At 37.4% G+C, this 21,051-nt stretch overlaps 1 protein-coding gene across 3 annotated transcripts in view; it reads left to right on the top strand.

Moving 5' to 3' along the window:
• The first annotated feature begins 542 nt into the window (after nucleotides 1-542).
• The window catches only part of uif (sushi, von Willebrand factor type A, EGF and pentraxin domain-containing protein uif), a 45,367-nt gene continuing 24,858 nt past the window's right edge, over nucleotides 543-21,051 (top strand). For 2 of the 3 annotated variants that reach the window (XM_033379301.1, XM_033379298.1), the window contains exons 1-2: nucleotides 543-634; nucleotides 2,790-3,080. The gene's annotated coding sequence lies outside the window, so the exon portion shown is untranslated. Of the gene's footprint in view, nucleotides 635-896; nucleotides 1,018-2,789; nucleotides 3,081-21,051 lie in introns of those variants that run through there. The other variant, XM_033379300.1, reaches the window with a different exon arrangement.

The raw sequence follows: 21,051 nt of genomic DNA, 5'->3' as shown, positions 1-21,051 counted from the left end.
TAAAAGGTGCCCGGTATGAGTGAGTGCAACATTCCTACTTTTATTGGCCCTACTTTTATGGCTTGCTGCCGCAAAACCCTTTTAGCAGGGGTTCGTTGGCCCAGTCTTTCGTTTTCCCTCTGAGTAGTGGGAGTAGCAAACCCTTTTAACAAGTTTGTTGCTTAAGTCTTTCGCTTTTGGGCCCTAAGTAGATTCCGCTTCCGTTTGCCATTTCGCACATTTTGCACACTTTATGGCCGAACCGTTGGTTCTTCGATGTAGTAAATATTTGTAAGCAGCAACAGGCGGCAGCAGGAGGAGGGTAAAACCCCGCCCCAGAGGCACATGTGCCGTCGGTGCAATTAGCTGAAATTTCCAAAGAAAAAAGGACATCTAATCCCCGTTCAGAGTTTGAGCCCACGTTCAGACATACAGACATACGCTGTTGGGTTAGCATTTTTGCGGCGAATTCGCTGTTGTTGCCGGCATTTCCAGGCCGTGTTTTTAAGCCAACTGAAACGGCGACGATCGGTATGCCGGTTAGCCGCTATATTGCGAGAAATCGGAAGCTTTTTCAGTCTTCTTTCAACTGTGGCGCGTTGTGGACGACGTTGAGACGCTGCGGATCGGGCACAGAATATCGATTTAGACAAGTGTATGTATCGCTTCTGAGTGTGTGTATGGGTGTGACTGTATGTGTGTGCGTGAAAGCCGTTAAGAAGTCTGAGAAGGCCAAAAGAAAATCTGTAAAACGGTTGCAGGGGGAACGGGGAGAGCACTGTTTTATTTTCTTTTCTTGTCTTACATTTCTACCTATCGGCTGCTCTCTGCCTTCTCTACCTTCTTTCTCTGCTGCCTGCTGTGCCTCTTTTTCTGTCTTCTTGTTTCTTTTGCTGTCGTGTCTTGTGGTACGCGAGTATCTGTGTGGTCGCATCTGTGTGTGCGTGCGTGGTCTCTGAAACTTCAGGTGCAGGCGGTGGCCCGTCGTTGATTTTTCTTGAACAAGTTTCAGTCTGAGTCTGGCCTTCGTGTGGCATGGTACAGTAAACGGAATTTCTCCACGGATTTATAGATCTCTCACTCTGTCTCTTAAGAATCTCAGTGTTTGTGCATTTTGTGAATGTATTCACCCTCGAAACTGGATTTTATTCAATTGTTTTCTTGCCATTTCCTCGTGTGTGTGTGTGTGTGTGGGTTCGCAAAAAACACAAAAAAATACAAGGATTTTTAATGGAAACGCGTGCTGGGATCGTGTGTGCTCTATGATCTTTAAATTGCAATCGATGTACAAAAAACGAGGAATTTTTTAAACGAATTTAAATGGTTTTAGTGATTTATTGACGGATTAATGATGCTTGTTTGTAAGGACCAGCATTAAAAGTGAACCAAATTAAAGAAAATGAATGACAGATAAATCTACGAGGATTTTTAGGAATATTTAATTGATTTAAAATAAAATAAACGTAGATATTCATCGATTTTCAATGAAAAATTCAACTAATAAATGAAATAAAAGAAAATAGGGAGAATAGCTCAATCAGAAATGAACTGTTAAATGAATTTAATCATTTAAAAGATTATTATCCAATAAAATATAATAATTTTAAAGGATCACTGTTTGAACCTAATGAATGCCATGGAAGAAGAACCTATAAAAGATTCAAAAATTGCAATTAAATATATGAAAAGTATCTCTATTAAATATCATTCCATTGAGGGCAACATATCTTATGGGAAGAAGATTTCCTAAACAAGAACTTCATACAATTATCTTGCAAAGACCTATACATTCCTACAAGACCTATATATTCCATAGCTTCATCGGTTATATAAAGAAATATGTATAACCTAGGCCCTCTATTATATGAATAATAAATCCAATAAATGGCGCATTTTGCATAAGAAACATCAGATGAGCACATAGGAAGACAATTTCCAAGTGGAACAAACCGTTGCGGCTACCGTGTGGTGTTTAGCCATCGCAAGTTAGTTGAACTTGTAGTAATTTTCCCTCTTCTGTTTTTGTTGCTCTCTCTCCATATGCTTTTGCTTCAGTGTACGATATTGTTGTGTGCTGTTGCTCGGTTTTTACCACTCCATTAACTTGTCTGTGCCTTTTGCACTTTATTTTTAACTGGCATTAGAATAGCAGCCAAGAAACAGACACAAACATAAAGAGAGACCCGTACTCTGGTGGTACTTCTTCTCATGCCAGCTGCGCATTTACGCTCCCATTAACCGGGGTAGAAATAACCGACATACGGTTGAACAAAAAACAACAAGAAGGCAACAATAAACGCCAGCGCAGACCAGCAAGTGTTTTGCGCAATGGCCAAAAGAAATGGAGTTCTGCCAGAAAAAAAAACAGCCACAAAATAACCACAAAAGAGGTGCTCGAAAAAAATAAATTGCAGCTTTCGGTGATGGAAAAAAAGTGCAACCAATCGTTGCCTAAACTTAAACCCTATACTAAACCAAAGTTTGTGGCCTAAGTCATTTGTCTTGGGATTCCTTGAGCCGCCATTTCATTAGCATAAATATTCCCCTTTCGAAGATCTCCAAAGCCAAAAACTTAAATGTTCCCAACACATTTCGAAGACGTGCTTGGACTTCTCAAACATAATTCTTTGGGTTTCTACTGCCATGGCATGCATAATTAAACAGAGACCCAACCCCATTAGAGAAACTATAGATAGATGGTCGAACCATAGCCGAAGAACCGATCATAAATTATAGTTACGTTTCTTTCTTTCTTCCTTTTATTTTTGGGAATCTTTTTTAATCAACTCTGAATATGTATCTCTCTTTAGTGCAACGTTGGCCTTGTCCATATATATATATATATAGTTTTTAAATAAACGGAAAAAATAAAAACCAAAAAAAGTTGCCATAAAAAAACAAAAATAACGCTAAAGAAACGACACCGCAGTTGTCGGTGGAATAACGAAAAAAAGGGAAAGAAACGTTGTTGCTTTTGTTGGAAGGCCCCAAGGATAACCAGCTGACATGCCACATAAATTGGATTATTAAAACACTCGCGAAACGATATATAACGATACCTACCTATACAGAGGGTATATCTACAGCTGCATCAACACGAGGTGAGTTGCATATTGAAATGGCCACGGCGAATATGCTACAGAAAGAGTGGAGTGGAAAGAGCAAAAGAGCTGCCACGGAGAATGACTAATCAATGAAACTGCGGAACAAAAGGGGGAATAAAGGAGTGATAACTAGAGAAATATATACAGATGAAATTATAAGAAATATACATAGCCTTGCAGCGTCAGAAAAAGTAAAATTGGTAGATTGAAACTAGGGAGAATATGTAATATTATTATAGTTATTTTTTCAAATTAAAATTGTGGAATTTTCACTGAAAGAACTGTTCTCTTCCCTGCTCTCCGACCCATCAAATTGGTAGATCGAAACCAGGGGGAATATTTATTATTATTATAGATATTTTTGGAAACTAAAGTTTTAGATAATGTGGCGAAATTTTCACTGAAAGTAATGTTCTCTTTCCTGCTCTTAGACCTATCAAAACCCATATTTATGTGCTCTTTGGCTGACATTATAATAACATCAATATCAATGTCAGTTTCCATTTTTCCAGCAGCTTATTAAAGAAAAAGAAATAGACCTCCCCTGCGTGTGGTGTGTCGTGTCAGGCAATCATTAAATAATTACAACAAATCCGATTGGATCCATCATTTTCTAATCAACAACTTTTTCCAGAAACTTTCATTCCAGTTTCGTTGTTGTTGTTTGAATTTGTTTTTATTTTCTTTAAATTCTGAACTTCCGTCTCAGTGGAAGGGAAAGTGGTTTAAGAAGATTAAAGGGAATCCATCTATGGAAAATGACTAGGAATATTTGATATTGTGGAAGCTTATGGATACCCCTGCATGCCAGCCATCGATGACGATATCTAATCGCTATCTGGCTGACATCATTATCCGCAATCACATCAATCAATAATCAGTCAATAATGAAATAAAAACTGAATATGATGCCACGCCCCAGTCATTGTGCAAATATGTAAAAAAAACAATGGCATGCTTTCGTTTTAGCCAACAATTTACAATTAAAAATGTTGTTTTAATTGTGCTTAAATAATTGATTGATTCAATTGATTGAGCAGACAATTGCCGGTTATGCTACGGGCCATATAAAGCCAGGCTCGATACCCGTTTGCTCTCCATAAAGTAGCACACAGAACAATTTCTTTTACTTTCTATTAAACAAAACAAACACACAAAAAAATACAACAACAAAAAATAAAAACCTAGAAAGACGACTGTGTCTGACGCGCCTTTGTTGTCGCATTCATTCAATAAAGGCCAAGTCAAGAGTGGGGGCCGCCCCTTGACGATCCCCCATAAAAAGCTGGGTCTGAGTCTCTCTCACACGAAAAGCGAGAGCTACCAAAACAGTTAACCTCAATTTCAAGACAAGACGCACTCTCCCGCATTCTCCCCGAGACAGAAACAGACGGCCGTACCAATCCGTATAGAAGAAGTAGAAAGAAATTTCACTGAAACTTCAAGTGAAAAGCAGAACAAATGACGTGCCCAAGACAGACCAAAAATTCCACTCATCAAACAAAAAATTTTTACTTTCTGGTCTCTTTTTTTATATTTTTTGGCAAAGCTATTTGCCAAATACAAATAAACTCGTTTCTTTATGGAAATTTGTGCCATGATTAACGAAGAATTCATCTCGAAAGAGAGATGTGAGTTCTACTAAAATCATTTCCATACCAATTTTGAAACGAGTAAAACTTGTTTGAAGCGTGTGCTTTATGGTTCAGGATGGGTTATGGCTTAGTCATAATTTGTATATTGATGGTCGCTGGTGGCGGCAGCCAAACGGAAGTAGAGGGTCGTATGGTGGCAAAAGTTACTTGCTGCTCAAGTCTTTACATCAAGTTTGTTGTCGAAGTCTTTGGATTTGAATGGTTTTTGCAATTGCATTCAACAGGGGAATGAGTCATGAGCTAGGAAATAGTTGGGTGATTGATTGGAAAGGTTTATGGCTATTATTAGTGCTGTTTTTGTATAGGAATTTAACAGGGTATTGTAGGAGACTTGTAGAAATGGCTGTGGTTGTGGCAAAGTGATTCATAAGGGAGGATTCATATATTTCTCCACATTACTCTACCGTCTTTTATCCTCTTAAAAGATTAAATAGTTCCCACATTTGCTAGTAATATTCCTTTAACAATTTCATCTTTTGTCTCTTCAAAAACTAAAAGAAATTTCTTTTACAATTGCTGAAAGTATTCGTCAACAAATGAGATGCTTTGTTCTCCAAAAGATTACACAAAATCCTACAAAAAGTAGAAAAGAGCCTACATTTATAGCTACTCTTCTCCTTCACAGAGTTTCGATGCCCCATTTGAATTCCAACTCGATTTCAATACGGAATTCCTAGTTTCGGGTTTCTGAAAAGTGCTGCTCTTAGATCATCTATAATCCACCATCTCCACCGTTTCACGGGAATCAAAGATTGGAACAGAAACGCCAGAAAGTCATTCTAGGAGTGACCTTTTTTTTGTTGAAGGTGGATGGATAATTGGCAGCTGACGCCAAAGTGTCGCGGCAGGTAGAAAGAGCGACACAAACAAACCCTTAAGAGCCTCACAAAAGTATCTAGAATCAATTCACGAAAAATCACAGGTAAAAGACATCGAATCCGAGATGTTTTAATACCTGTACTGGAAAGTGCGAGAAGTCAGTGGGAAAGATCAGATACATTTTGGAGCCAGTTTTTAAAGGGGTGCGATGCTACCCTGAACACGATAAACAGGAATGACAAATCTCTGGCCACATATCCAATGTCAGTTGGCCATAAAACGTAAGAAAACTAATTTGAGGGCGTGTCAGAGATGATCGTAAGAGACATCCATCAAATGGTTGATGCCATTGGAATGTCCAAGGCTTGGGCTAAGATCTTTACCGACGAAAAGAAACAGAGTTCTTGTATACTTTTGTCTGTTGTTTATTCAATATAACATTTAATCGTACTGTTTAGCCGCCTGGCTAAGTGGAGGCCAAGTCTGGTCTAGCGGGTGGTTGAGGAAGCTGGTAGTTATGGAGGAGGATCCTTACAGGAGGAGGCGCTCTCTGAGCACACATAACCTACGAAAACCACAGTGGCTCTCTGCTTGAAAGGGTACTTGCCACTTTCTAAGACCATTGGTATCGATGGTGGACACTTCCTATTGAGTTGTAGCTTCACCTCGGTGTCTTCCGTCTCCTCCTTCTCGCAATAGCTGGCAAAGCTCTGTAGATTCTCTAAGCACTGAGTGGTTGAACAGACATGATCTGCGACGACCAAGGACACCGATTCTGGTGGCATTTCGCTGAGTGTTGGCTCCTCCTTGGTCTCCTTCATCTCGGGATCGCAATCTTTTGTCTCTTGATCGCACTTTTTTATTTCCTGATCGGTCTTTATCTTCGAATTACACTTCTCCTCATTGCGGTAGCTATTAATCACATCCTTATCCTGGCATTCCTGTAGATTGTCCGTCTTCTCGGTTCGAGTTTTGTGCTTGCAACTGGCCACCAGTTTAGCCGTGACTCTACCGTTGCTGCTCGCCAAGAACTGAGTGGTGTACAGCACATTGCCATTGGGGTCCAACACAGGCCGCTCGTAGAGGCATTCCCCTTCACGGACTATCGGCTGCGAAGATGTCCTTGTTCCACAGAATCGTATAGCCTTTACTCCAATCTGCTTCGTTTCCAGGTTGTACTCATGCTCCAGGCGGTAGTGGTTAATCCCATGCTTTTTCAAGAGTTTCTTTCTCTTTATTTTCTTTTTCTCCACCACCTCCTCCACCTCCTTGTCCTTCTCAGGTCCATTCATACATAGTTGTTGATGTTTACTCATGTAAACAGTTTTTAAAAACCGACATGGCATTGTGTAAATGTTCAATTCTATTGTTTGCAAAGTATATTGTTTGAATATTAAAAGTATACTGATACTAGTGTCAAGGATAGGCCAAAGCCTGCTTGGTTTTTGAATCAGTTATCCCCAATCAATCCATCAATCAAAAAACTCTTTCACTGCAACGAAAGTGTCTTTGATTTTGATTTCAATCTGTTGTAAATTCTCAACTTCCGTCTCAGTGGCGCAGTGGCAGTGGCAGTGAAAGTGTTGACAATTTCCAAACTCATTCTAAAAGCGAATTAATGGTCATCTCTCCCTCTCTTTATGGGAAAAAAACAGCCTAATCATGTTGAAAAGCAGTTGACAATTTCATAAGTTTTCCAAGGTGGGCGCTTTCACGGCGCCATCTGGCATCGTCCGTCCGTCGATTAGTTACAATTGCCACAAATTTTCTTTATTTTTTCTACATGTACTATCTATCTATCTCTACTTTTCACCATCTCTGTGTGCGTTTTTCCGTTTTCTTCTTATAAATATAATTGTGAGAATTGTATGGAAAAGTGGAGCTAGCTCTCTGGCCAAAGAAAACAAAAAAAAAATAAAAACATTTGACGCTGTCATTGTCGACGATTGTTGCAGCGAAAAAGAAAAATGATTAAGCTTTGTGTGAGTCGAGACGATACAAGGTAGTGTTGATATTTTATGTACTAGACTGGTGGAAGAGAAACCAAAACGGTATGGGCTGGTAGATGTAGTTTATAGGAAGGTGACGATTTATTTGGAGATTTTAGATGGATTTAATATTTATATTTAGAGCAAGTTTTTCTAATTTTTAATTTTAGAGCGAGTAGTGGAGGGAAAATCTCGTAACTGCTAAGCCACTCACTGTTTTCTATGAGTTTTGGGTTTAATTCTATGTTGCAATTCTTCTAATTATTACTTTTAAAACCATTTAAGGACTAGATTTACAAAATTCTACTAAAAAATCTGTACGCTCCTGTTTTCCTAGTTCTTTCTTCAAACTTCTTCTCTTAACCTACAACTTTATCCACAAACTTTGGCATTTTCACATTTTCAGCTGGTTTTTCCGCGCACCCCCCCTCCAGCATTCACTTTCAAGATTATCTTTGGTTTTTTTTTTTGGTTTTCAAACAAATACTGGCTCAAAAAATATAATTCACATGACTGCTTCACACACGAATACGAACACAATGATCTCCCCCTAACTCTTGAGCAGACTGTCTGTCTGTCTGACTCTTGACTCTGTCTCTGTCTGTCTCTCTATCTCTGTGGTGTGCATATTTTTGTGTTAACCTGTTTTGGGTCTCCTCTTACTTGTTGCTTTTGCCTTTTTGGCTGCATTCTTGACGGCTGGCTTCACTCGTGGCTCTTCAGCCACGCAGTCATCGTCTTCAATTTCAAAAGTCACTAACAAACACAAAAACCAACAAAAAAGAATACTGATACTCGTACTCTGTTGCTGCCTTGGTGGTGTGTCTGTGTGATATTGATACCCTCTGGGAGGAAGGCATTTTGGAGTTTGATGGGTGTTTTTTCTTTGTAGGGTAGGAATATGTGTAAAGGGTTTTCTTTGGGTTTAAAAAAGGTGATTTGTGGTTAAAATTCATAATTAATGTTATTCCATTAGCTAATGTCTTGGGATTGAAGGTGGAGGTGGAACCCTTGTTAGGCTTGTAAAGAAGGTATGGAGAGGGATTCATTGGGTGATTTGGAAAGGTATTTTCTTCAAAGAAATACGTAACTATTTGGTTTTAATTACAAAACCTTTCTTTATAAATGTTTCACCTAAAAATAGTTCCATTTATTATTTCTTAAACATATTTTTATAATATTTTACGCTGCATAATTTATATTAAAAAAATAATAATAATTTCCACTTGGTAGATTTACCTAAAATTCATTGAAGAAAATTATAAAAAAAAAAAAATTTGTTGTAAACAAATATATTGAATGGAACTTCTTCTGCTTCTTGAGAGCATTTCCACTTCGTAGCTTTCTGATGATATAATTTCCCCACTGCTCATTGTTTTGAATGATGGCTTCAAATATTACGGGCGTGTCTTCAATTCCCTCAGTGTTGTAGCCGTCTTTTCTGTTTGACAAGAGCCGCTGACTTCATTTTGGACATCATCCACTAGCTGTGGATGTATCTGTCTGTGTGCGGTGTTGAGAGGTGCGGCCCGTTGCATATTTTAGCATTTCAGCGGCATCTCTTCTGCTTTGGCCGCAGCAAGTCATTTTTAATTCCAGTTACAAAATCTCCAACTTGAGACAAAAGAAAACACACCACTTTTTCCAAAGTCTATTTGGGAATTAAATATTAATTGCAGTCGGTCGGCACCCACTGGGCGCTTCTGCTACTGCTTCTTTGCTTCGTTTTTCCAGCTCGTGAAAGTGTTTGGCCAGTAGAAATCACTTGACCATTTTGATGCCAAGCTTTCGACGGGTTTTGCTGTTCGAGTACATGAAAACAAATGAATGTTGTTCGATGTTGGCGGCTGCCGAGGCAGTGGCAAGTTACCCAAAAGAAACATAAATACTCGCACAAATATGAGTACATACTCGTGTAGTGAAAAGTTTTTGTTTGGCTATTGCTTGCTCGAGGAAAACAGTTTCCAGTGAATGAATTGCCTAAAAGGAAATTCAACAAATCGGCTTTTATGGCTTACACTTGGTGTATATGTTTTAGTGGGTTTTGTGACCATAAAATACGGGTGGGCAAGTATGTTTTTGGGATTGAAAAAAATGAATAAAAGTGCAACTTCAATTGGAAACTTTAATATTAAATCTAGGCCTTCGATAAAGGCATATATTGTTGATTTATTTATTGATTTATTGCGATACAAATTTCACTTTATTCCACTACAATCTTGCCACAAAGTGGCACATCTTCCCGTGGAGCTGAGAACTTGTGATTTGACAAGGATTCCTTTCTAAATTTCAGTAATTCTCTTTGTTTAAATGGCTTGAATAGCTTCTATATTGTAGATCATTCTGTGATACCCGTACGGGCTGACAAATTATCTAAAGATACCCCCATTCTACATTTATTTAATTAAAAACCTATTGAAACGCTGCTTAAAGGCAGTATTTTCCTCCAGTGCTACCAACTTGACGGCTCTCTTGATAAAAGTGCTGCCAATTTGTGTGACCAACAAAACTAAAGTGTTACCTTTACTTCAAGCCAATGATATCCATTCCTAGGTCTCAACTAAGTGTTTCCATAACTCGTAAGTGCCTGCAAACCGCTTGGTAACCTTCATAGCTCATTAAACCCTTTTATTTTTCGTGCCCTATCGAAACCCCAATACCTTCTCAATAGCCCCAGCCGCAAAACTGTGCCCACAAACAATTCATGTAACCCAAATACCAAAAGCATTCACAAAAAAAAAAATAAATAAAAACTTACATGCCACAAGCCCGAAACTAGTTCAATGGGTCTCTCCGCGGAACGGACAGCTGCCCCAGCTGGTTTTCTCTCCACACTCCACAGTCCGCACTCTGCTCTCCAGTGCTGCCCGTGGCGGCTGCTGCAGCAGGCTACCTGACCATCGAAATTAAAGACAAAAATTTGCTGCTATAAACCCCAAAGATCAATAGCAACAGCCAAAGGGGGAAAGAAATCACGAAGCCCCCAAGAAAGAACATAAATTTACATAAAAATCTGGTTTTGGTCTCTCTGCCTCTCGTTACCCACTTCCCACTCCCCACGGGAGGGAGACCTCATAACGGAATGGAATCGAATCGATGGGATTATGGCGGAGAGGAGCGGTGTTCCAGCCGAATGAGTGAGAGTGAGTCTGATTGGAGAACAAAGAAAGCCGCCCCGTAAAAGGGTCTCTCTCAGTGGTGTTCTTATACTTCGATTTGTGGGGTAAACCGATCTTCAGGGCACTGCAATATCAATTGAATTAATAAGTACATCAACAGATCATTAATCATAACTTTTGTTGTCGTTAAATTAGTACTTTGGTTCTATCTTTTGGTTAATTGAGTGAACTGTTTCTTAATAATCCATTTAAAGTTGAATAATATATCTTTGAGCCTATTTTTTAACGAACTTCAGAGTTGTTCTCTGATTTTGTTTCTTAAAGAACATAATTCTGTTCTTTGAGGACAACTTTTGGGCAATCTTAGATCATATCTCTTTACGAAATATTCCAATATTTAAACGAATATTTGAATAAATTTTTAAAAAGATCTTCGTGGTTTCTATGGTAATACTATCAGTTTTAATAATTCATATTCTCATTCTTTGAATATTTCCTTAACCACACGTTTTGATCAAGTTTTTTTCTATCGATAGATACTTGGGAGTCTTGGGATACATTTTATGACTTTATTATAGATCTGTCTTTTTATGGAAGAATTGTGGTATGAGGTTTTTAATTAAATCTTTGATCAAATACTTTTATAATGTATTAATGGTTTTTATAGAATTTTCTAGAATGTATTTTAAACAAACAATTCAAATTGTTTGAATTTCAAAATATTTTAATAATGATTATATTTCTATAATAATTTCTTGACACAAATTTTTGGGATTTTTGATGAATAATTGAATAGAAAATGTGTTAATTATGTCTAAAAGATTCTTTGATTAGAATGAGAGTTTAAACAAATCTTTTGTAATATATCTATTTCGTATTCTTATTTCTCTCCATTTTGAAATATATTCACTGATCATTTAGCATAGTTCCAAGAGAAACCTCATCAAAAGTCAATCAACGATGATACGATTGATCTAGACAAGAAAATGATTAAATTACCAATAGTTTCTCCTTGAGATTCAATTAAATTAAAAGCACATCCCAGAGCTGTCTTTTATCTCGGGTAAAGTGGTTAAGACTGTGGCGATCTGAATGTTAAGCTAAATGCTTCTTTAAGTGATCTTTCAACAATCCTTAAACCTCAATAAACCACAGACACAGAAATCGCACAGATCTCTTCACAGCATGAATTTCTCTTAACCATTTGATGATCCTCAATACTCGATCCTTAATGGATGTCCCAGTTTCTCTGGCAATAACAACTTCCTCTGCATGCGCCACTCTTCCTCTCTCCAGATTCGATCCACCAATCGACTGACACCAAAAAACTAACTCAATTTGTAAGAAATCCCATAAAAACCAATTGACCTTCAAGTCAAGAAAAACAACAACAGAAAAATCAAAGTAAAATAATATTTGGTCATTAGTTGGGCAGACACTAAACAAAAAAGTGGAAACGTGTTGGATTGCTGCTGAGGCTCTGTGTGTTAGTTGTGTGGCCAATATTGACAGAGAGGCAAAAAGAAAACACGCCAAAAGGAAAACACCAAATGCTGGAGGGAAAAACAAGCACTGCAAATGCTCCCCAGACAAGTGCGCAAGTGAAAGTCTCTGCCTGGCCGGCCTGCCTGCCTGCCTGCCGTCTTGGGCTTTTGGTGGAAAACACTGCGGGATGGAATGAAAATGGAAAACTAAACGCAGTCCGTAAAAGGCAAGCCGGCAGCCAGCAGCCAGCTGCATTTCCAATCACCAAAAACCAGCAGCAGAAGTCGAAGCAACAAAAAGTTCAACAGAAATTATATACCCCGTTTGACTTTTACCATTTTGTGCGGCCGGGTTAGTCATCTCTCTATAAGGTTTTGATTTTGATTTTGGTTTTGCTTTTCTTTGCTCTGCTGTGCTGTGCTGTGCTGCTTTGCTGCTGGCTAAATGTCGAAGGTGTCATCAATAACGGCGAGCTCTTTGGGATCCATAGAGGGGAAACCGGTTCGACGCCGCCGAGACGACAGAGATCCACGTTCCGCTTTGCATACAGGAAAATATTTGAATTTTGATTGCAGTTTTTCAATTCCGATTGCGAAACTTTCAGCCTCCGATGCAAATGGAAAAGGTTTTTCTCGTTTTGCGGCTGCTGTGTTAGTTGCACAAGTCTTTTGTTCTGTTTGAAGGCTCTGATCATTATGCAGATGGTGCTGATGCCTCTGCTGCTGCTGATGATGATGATGATGATGAGTGGTTCGTTCTCTTGTCTGGCGGCTGTCAAGTTCGTTGCTCAAGTCTTTCATTTGTGTTTCTGTTGGAGTGTAAAGTGTTGAATGTGCCACAAGTTGTTGGTTTGTGATTGAAAGATTTATTGGCATTAGAATGGGGATAATAAAATAAACTTGAGCCATAATTTAGCATGGGTTCTGGCTATTTAGGGGTACCTAAATGAAGGCATAATTAACCTTTAAATGTTAAGTGATCTTTTAATAGTAGAAGGTTTATTAGATTTATATTTGGGGTGTAAATTGGTTCAATCTGTTGGAGTGACATGATGATTGAATAGGTTTCAGATGTTGTAATGAACCTAATCCATCAATTTTCATATTATATATCAAGTTTAAGGTCCCTTAATGATGCCATTTGTATAAAACGATGATGGATATGAAAGAAATCCATTAGGAAGATGATTAAAATGTGATTTAATCAATTGCTTAATCAATATCCATAGGCTATCATCTGTTTAGGAACCTTAGCCTTAGCATGCGTCATCTTTTGCAACCTTTAAGGTCTAAAAAGAGTTAAATGTTGATTGAAACTGCTCTTTGGTTCCATTTTGGGGAATGCATTTCCATGGATTTAGTATGGATAGATAGTTTTAGAAACCAAATGGAGTCGAAAATTTTATAATATTTGAAGAATATAATCTAAAATACTCTGAACAACTTTATCAATCAATTTCCATCGGTTAAAATCACTCAAGCACCTTTATAAGAAGCACCTAACACCCTAGACTATGGTACCCTATAATAAACACCTTGCTCAATCATTTTCCATGCATTTATCTCTAGCTTTAGATCCATAAATGAAACCCTAATCAACGTTTAATCGGTGTCAGTCATGGGAATTACGAAAATCCACTGCGCCTTTCTGCCGTTGGCGACTTCCCATGCCGCCCATTTTCATGCAAATTAGTTTTGTGAATCTTTCGAAATGATTGTTTAACCATTCGATGGGTGTCTGCATAATCATGATGCATAATCAAAGCCGAATCAATGGCCAATAAACCGAAGCCACTAAATCAACACACACCCAGAGACGGTACGGGACGGGGACGAGGACGGGGTTGGACCTTTCACTCTCGTCGATCGGTGGCTTACTTTTTATTTACATGCTAAATAGCTTTTAATTTTCCTTTTTTTTCCTCCTTCCATTTTGTATATTTATTTATTGGCCAACGCGCAAACATATTTGCATATTTGTGCGGTATGCAGTGTGCATCTATCGGCTGCAAGTTTTGCATTTCTCGGCTTTCAGGAGAGAATTCGAAAATGTTTTGTTGGCCAATTTGTCTATTTTTGAGTTGTAAGCCTCTTGGCTTAGTTCGTGCTGCTCGAATCGGTTCGTGCTGCTGTCGGCTGTCAGTCTGTCCAAATGCTCATTAGCCGTGATTATATAATGCCCTGTCAGCCGAATATTCGCCAGGGTGTTGACTTCTAACTGTTTTTGGCTAAATTAATATTACTGCGCTGGCGGCTATCAATCAAGAAATTAGTCCCCTGAATGAATGAAAATTCTCAGATATTGCCCGTTATTAGACAATTACAGCACTTGAACGGGGGTTTTAATGAGAAAGGGAAGCGGTATATATAAATTGGAGTACAATTTATAATGTGGATACATGTATCTACATTTAGTAGATAATACAATGTTGTCTTTCTTGTGGAATTAAAAAAAGAGTGAAAAATGTTGTTACAAATAAATTATATTTTATGTGGAGTTTTTAATCAAATAATTTATTTTCGTCTATGAAACAAAATTTTGTTTATTGAAAGTAATCATTTTGGTATAAATCTATTAATATTTATATTAATATTAATATTTTTTAAAGAAAAAAAGTATAATTTTGCTGAAGAACAATTGTTTAGTTGAAATAAAATAATAAAGGAAATAATAAATGATAATAAAAAATAATAATAAATAAAAAATTAAATAAAATAATAAATTTAAAAAAAAATTAATAATAATATATAAAATTAAAAATAAATAAAATAATAATAATTTTTATTTTATTTATTATTATTTCATTTTTTATTGTTATTAATTGTTATTTTTTTTTATTTATTATTATTAATTTGTATTATTTGTTCTTTTATTAAATATTTATTTGAATACAAAGTTTTAAATATATTAAATTATTTTAATAATTTATTTTATGAAAATAATTTTGTTTAGAATCATTTTTGTATGAATCCAGTACATTTTCTTAAGTTAAATCATTTTTGTGTGTTTTTGTGATTTTGATGTTTGTTTAATGTTTTTTTGCAAGTAAATGTTTGTTTTTTAATTGTTTTAAGTGGCGAAAATATTACTTATATATTATATATTGCATGGCAGGATGTACATATGTGTGTATATAATTCTAGTATCCAAGTCGTCCGCTATATTGTGTCTATTTCAGGTTCAAGGTCAATTAGAACCGAAAGATCGTAGTACGACGACTGCACATATTAATTCTCTATTATATACACATAGGATATGTTTATGTACATAATATGTACTATATATATTACAACATTTAACTCGTAAATACATACATCGTACATTTCTATAAATTACCACCTCCCCCATTTAAAATCTCAAGTTGTTGTGTTTTTCATTTAGTTCAAAAATCAATTTAAATTCATCATTACCAAAAAAATTTTAATGTGAATACAGATGCCATTTAACCTTCAATGAATTCACAAATTCACAGATTTCACAGTCACAGCTTATGGGCTAATGACAATGCTGTCTACGGGTCTGTGGATATGGGTATGGGCACGGGTATGGGTAGGTCATAGCCTCCACATCGCCCACATCCACGCCCCCATTTTTCCGGTGTGCTGTGAGCGACGGCGGCGCTTCATTAAACAGCAAAGTAAATACGACATTTGCCTGAAAATGTATATAATTTTTGGCGCCTTTCCGCCGACTACTGTCAAGAGTTTAGACTTGACTTTAGGTTTGACTTGAGTTTATTTTAGTTTATCCGACTTTATACCAGACTTTGCTTTGCGTTTTGGCCAAACAATGCTTTGGCTAGTACACCCACACATGCCACACCAATATTTACGCGGTCGGGCAGGTAGATAAACAATACAAACACACACACACACGGGTAGGACAGGGGGAAAACAGTTAGGTATCGAACAAGTTTGTTGTTTGACAGCGGCTGTGGCGGCTGCTGCAAGTTGCTTTCTGGGCCAAACCGCATAGCCAGCTAATTGCACAGAAAATGCGGCTGGCTCAAAGCCTGCGGCTTGCAACTTGTGGCAGCAGCAGCTGCAACAAGAGTTTCAAACTTTAAACTGAGAAAATTCCACGCCAAAGAAAATAACAACATAGCAAACGCATTGCATAATTCAATGCCCTTTTTGCTTATATTAAGGGTTTTTTAATTACAAATATAAAATTGAACAACAAGAAGGGGTAGTCGAAGACTAAGATGCTCTAACAGATAGAATTTTCGATGCTCCTTTGTGTTGTTTAATATTATATTTAAGCAGTTGGAGGCGCGGTTTTTGTCGAGGCATACGATAAAAACGATACGATAAAATATCCAAAACTTGGATAAATTGTATACAATTTTATTATAGTGCAATCTTTGAAAGCCTTGGAATAAGAAAGCTATATGAAATACGCATCCATTTAAAAGAATGCTCTTTTTAAAGATTTATTCCATAGACTCTTTATAGCAACATATTCGTCTGGGACTCTCTTTTGAATGCCGATCAAAGCTGCCGCCTTTCCTGTCTTCCAAACTTCTCCTTCTAAACCTCGTACCCCCTTAAAGGGTATTCAAAAACTAGACAAGAGCTCTCTGGCATCGTCAGGCATCTCTCTATTTTTCTTAATTAGCGTTGAGTGGGGCTGGGCCTGGTGCTGGTGCTGCTGGTGGTGCGTGCGTGCAGGCGCTGGCTGGGCTTACTTGCAAATTATTTTCACCCGTCTCTTTTTTTCCCTCAATAAAAAGCCGCCAAGACCAGATTCAGTCCCCGGGCCAAAGCCGCTTTTGAATGGCTTTTATTCATTTATTTTTATATACATATTGTATGTGTATGTTTTTTTTTCGGTCTTAAGCCTTTGGTGTTCGGTGTTCGCATGCAACAAAGTTATCTAATATTTCTTGAGAGTAGGTACGAGAGGTATCCCATTGCAAATGAAACAAGTGGCAGGCAGGGCGTTTGCCTTCGCGTTTGACTAAATTTTAAGCTGGGATTGAGATTTCTTTCAAACACAATTTGCGGAAGTTGGTAATGGACAGGGTTTTTGAAACTGGTCGGCGTCTGATTTGTTGTCTGTCCCTCTGTTGGGATTTCTTTGAAGGTTTTGCATTACAAATAAAGTTGAAAATAAAAATCGTACATGATGTCAGCTTTGGCTTTGGACCCGGGCATACAAAAGAAAACTTGTAAGAAAAGTAATGAAATTTAAATATGAAAAAAGTCCAATGGAAACGAAATTTTCTGTGGAGGAAAATATTCAAAATGTCTGATGTAAGCAAAATAATTTTATGTTTAAAAATGGAAAAACATTGGGACTTTCATTGATAATATTTCAATGCTTTTTGAACAGAGTTTTGTGTGGTAGTGAAACCATGCATGCACATATGTAACAGTTTGTTTATATATAAATACATATATAAGTGCGTCTATTGCTTATGTTGCACATTCCTTTTGCACAACAAAATTATCGGCCTCTTGAGCGCGGATCAGCTAGCTGCTGATCAGTCATTTATCCAAAACTCAGGCAGAATCCAAACCGACTCATGCTGATTCTGTAGGCCTCTTTCCACAAGCCACTTCATGCTGATCATGCACTTTCCATAGACTCAGGCGGAGACCGCTAGCTCTAATACTAATCCAGTGGTACTCTCTTCATAATATGCATGGGAGAAATCTCGCTCTCCGATAAACATAAAAACAATTGTACCCTAGGATTAGATTCAAAACAATTTCAATAAACATTATCATTCAATAGCTCAAACGAAACGGACCTTGTCTTGCGGTCATTAAACTAAAACAAAGGACTGAAACCGTTTTAAATTTCTTAAATATCCAAAAAAAAGGTGAATCTAACATTGGTGAAAAATATGCCTAAAAATAATTCAAAAAATCTCTTAAATTTAGAGCGCTTTTATATCAACGGCAAATAACCAAATCTCAATGAAGTTATTATACCCGATACTCAAAATGAGTATTGGGGTATATTAGATTTGTGGTGAAAGTGGATGTGTGTAACGTCCAGAAGGAATCGTTTCCGACCCCATAAAGTATATATATTCTTGATCAGCATCAATAGCCGAGTCGATTGAGCCATGTCTGTCTGTCCGTCCGTCCGTCTGTCCGTCTGTCCGTCCCCTTCAGCGCCTAATGCTCAAAGACTATAAGAGCTAGAGCAACGATGTTTTGGATCCAGACTTCTGTGATATGTCACTGCTCCAAAAATATTTCAAAACTTTGCCCCGCCCACTTCCGCCCCCACAAAGGGCGAAAATCTGTGGCATCCACAATTTCAACGATACGAGAAAACTAAAAACGCAGAATCGTAGAAGATGCCTATATCTTCTAGAGTGCAAAATCTGAACCAGATCGTATAATTATTACAGCCAGAATCACGAAAACAATTTCACTCTTTCTCGCTCTGTCTCACTCTAACACACAGGTTTCATGGTCGGTTTTGCCAATTGCAAAATATGAGTTCAAGGATCTCAGAACCTATAAAAGCCAGAGCAACCAAATTTGGTATCCACACTCCTGTAATATCGGACCTTGACCGTTTCCTGTCCAAATTTCGCCACACCCCCTTCCGCCCCCGCAAAGGACGAAAATCTGAGGCAACCACAAATCTCAGAGACTATTAAGGCTAGAGTAACCAAATTTGGTACACACACTCCTTTAAGATGTCACTATAAAACGTATATCTCAGAATTTCGCCCCACCCCCTTCCGCCCCCACAAAGGACGAAAATCTGTTGCATCCACAATATTGCAGATTTGAGAAAACTAAAAACGCAGAGTCATAGATAATGACCATATCTATCAGATTGCTGAATCTGGATCAGATCAGATCATTTTTATAGCCAAAAGGAACAAATCAATTTGCAGTGGCTACGCAGCGCCCGACGTCACGCTCAGACTGATTTTCTGTCTCTCTCGCACGCACTCTTTGTCGTGTCGTTAAATATTAGCGGCGTCTGCCGGAGGAGAGCCATACTGACTTAGTATCGGGTATAACCGTAGAGTTGCGGTGTCCGCAGCAACTCACAACGTTCCACCTCGTCTTTTATATTGAAATCTCCAGCCCAAAAGTGAACAAAACATTAATCATCAATCAATTGAATTTGGAATATTCCCAAAAAACTGCACATAAAACAGCACAGAAATTTCTAAAAAAAAATTACAAACCCTTTCATTTAAAAAATGTAGTTTTAAAAAATGACTAATAAAAATAACTGATTAATTAGCTCATTAAATCTCAAAAAATTGTTAACTCATTCATGTCAAAAATCGCAAAGCAATTTTGGTAATAGAAAGCCTATCAAAAAGTTCAATAAATCTCAAAAAATATAAATTGATTGATGTCAAAATTTTAAGCCAAAATTAAGTTTGAAAGTTTCTGAAAAATTCAGTAAATCCCACAAAAATGTTTATTAAAGGGTGGAAAACTTGACCTTATCTTTACCGTCTAAACACCAAAAAATACTTGACTTCAAGTAGCCTCTACCCCAAAAAAAGCAAGTTAATTTAGCAAACAAATACAAAAAAATTCAAATACACCCGTAACAGTGCATCTCGTGTTGGCCAGGCTATAATTACTTGACAATAACGGCAACCTTGCGCCTCGATCTCCGTTTACAAAACGGTAGAAGGTGCCAGGGGCAAGCCGCACGAACAGACCCCGCCCCAGACACAGACAGACTGTATTTAGTTTAGCTTTAGATATGAATGAAAAGTCCCACACAGACACAGTGCCTGCAAACAAGTTCAGACGTATATACAAACGTAAAGACAGAGAAACGCAATCGTGAAATATGCATATATCGTAGAAGAAAACCTTAAACATTTCAACTCTTGACTTTTGTTGGTAACATACGAGTATTTGTGTGTGTCGAGTGTTAAAAATGTTAAACAAGTTCATGATGAAGTATTTTTCGGTTGAACATTCAAGCTGGCAATTGAATTAATTCATTATGAGTCATTATTGTTCAAAGAAATATTTATTAGGCGGTTTGTAAAGTGGAATAAATAAATCCTATAAATGAGGTAGAAAATTGAGGTAGAATAATAATACAAATGAGGTAGAAAATGAATTCTATACAAAATTTAAACCTAAATATTTTTGCGAATTTTTTAGAATTAAAAGAAAAATTAAATACATATAACAGATTTAAACCTCTTTAATATTATACTCAGAGCTACAATTCCAAGGAAATATCTGTGGACAAAAGAAATGTTAATCTCTTAGCCTGTTTACTGTACGTCTTAAGATCTGTATTATTGTACCTCCATCGTTTAAGAGCTCTGTCTGGCTTAATACAAATACTTCTGTAACATTTTTCAGTATATTTCGGAATAAAATGAATCAGTTTCCAAAGCAAACCGAAGTCTCAGCTAACAACTCGTATATCAACCGCACAAAAGCTCTCTGTATAAGCTATTCTCAGAAATTCCACTGTTCAAAGTTCCCCCCAATAACTGATTTTCTCTTGCCTGAAAGTCAGCTCTCAGAAATTCCAAATTTTATATAGCAAATGCATTAAAGCGAACATTAGTTAAATTAATGGCTCACCTTCAACCGGAGAGCAAAGAGGCAATGAGGGGACGCCAAATATAGTATGCAAATTCTTTTGCCACACTGCGGTCTAAAACTTTCTAAAACCGCATTCAGCCGCAGAGAAACACGTGCTCCGAGCAGAGTCTGAGTCAGTGGGGGGGAATAAATTTGCTAATCATTTATTTTGTATCATAGTCCAAGAGCCTGTATGTGCGAGAGAGGTGTGAATGAGGCAACCAGTTTTGTATTTGGGCGAGGCCATAAACTAATTTCCACTCGATTATTGAATGTTCGATTTGAGAGCGTAGAGAATATTCGTAGACCAAAAAAAGGGGAAAAATGTGAACCCTACTGACATTACTTTTCAC

Source organism: Drosophila pseudoobscura, chromosome 4, assembly GCF_009870125.1.
Source record: "Drosophila pseudoobscura strain MV-25-SWS-2005 chromosome 4, UCI_Dpse_MV25, whole genome shotgun sequence".
Classification (NCBI taxonomy): domain Eukaryota; kingdom Metazoa; phylum Arthropoda; class Insecta; order Diptera; family Drosophilidae; genus Drosophila; species Drosophila pseudoobscura.
Note: the sequence above shows the minus strand (reverse complement) of the source record. Positions and strands in the feature narration are given on the sequence as shown.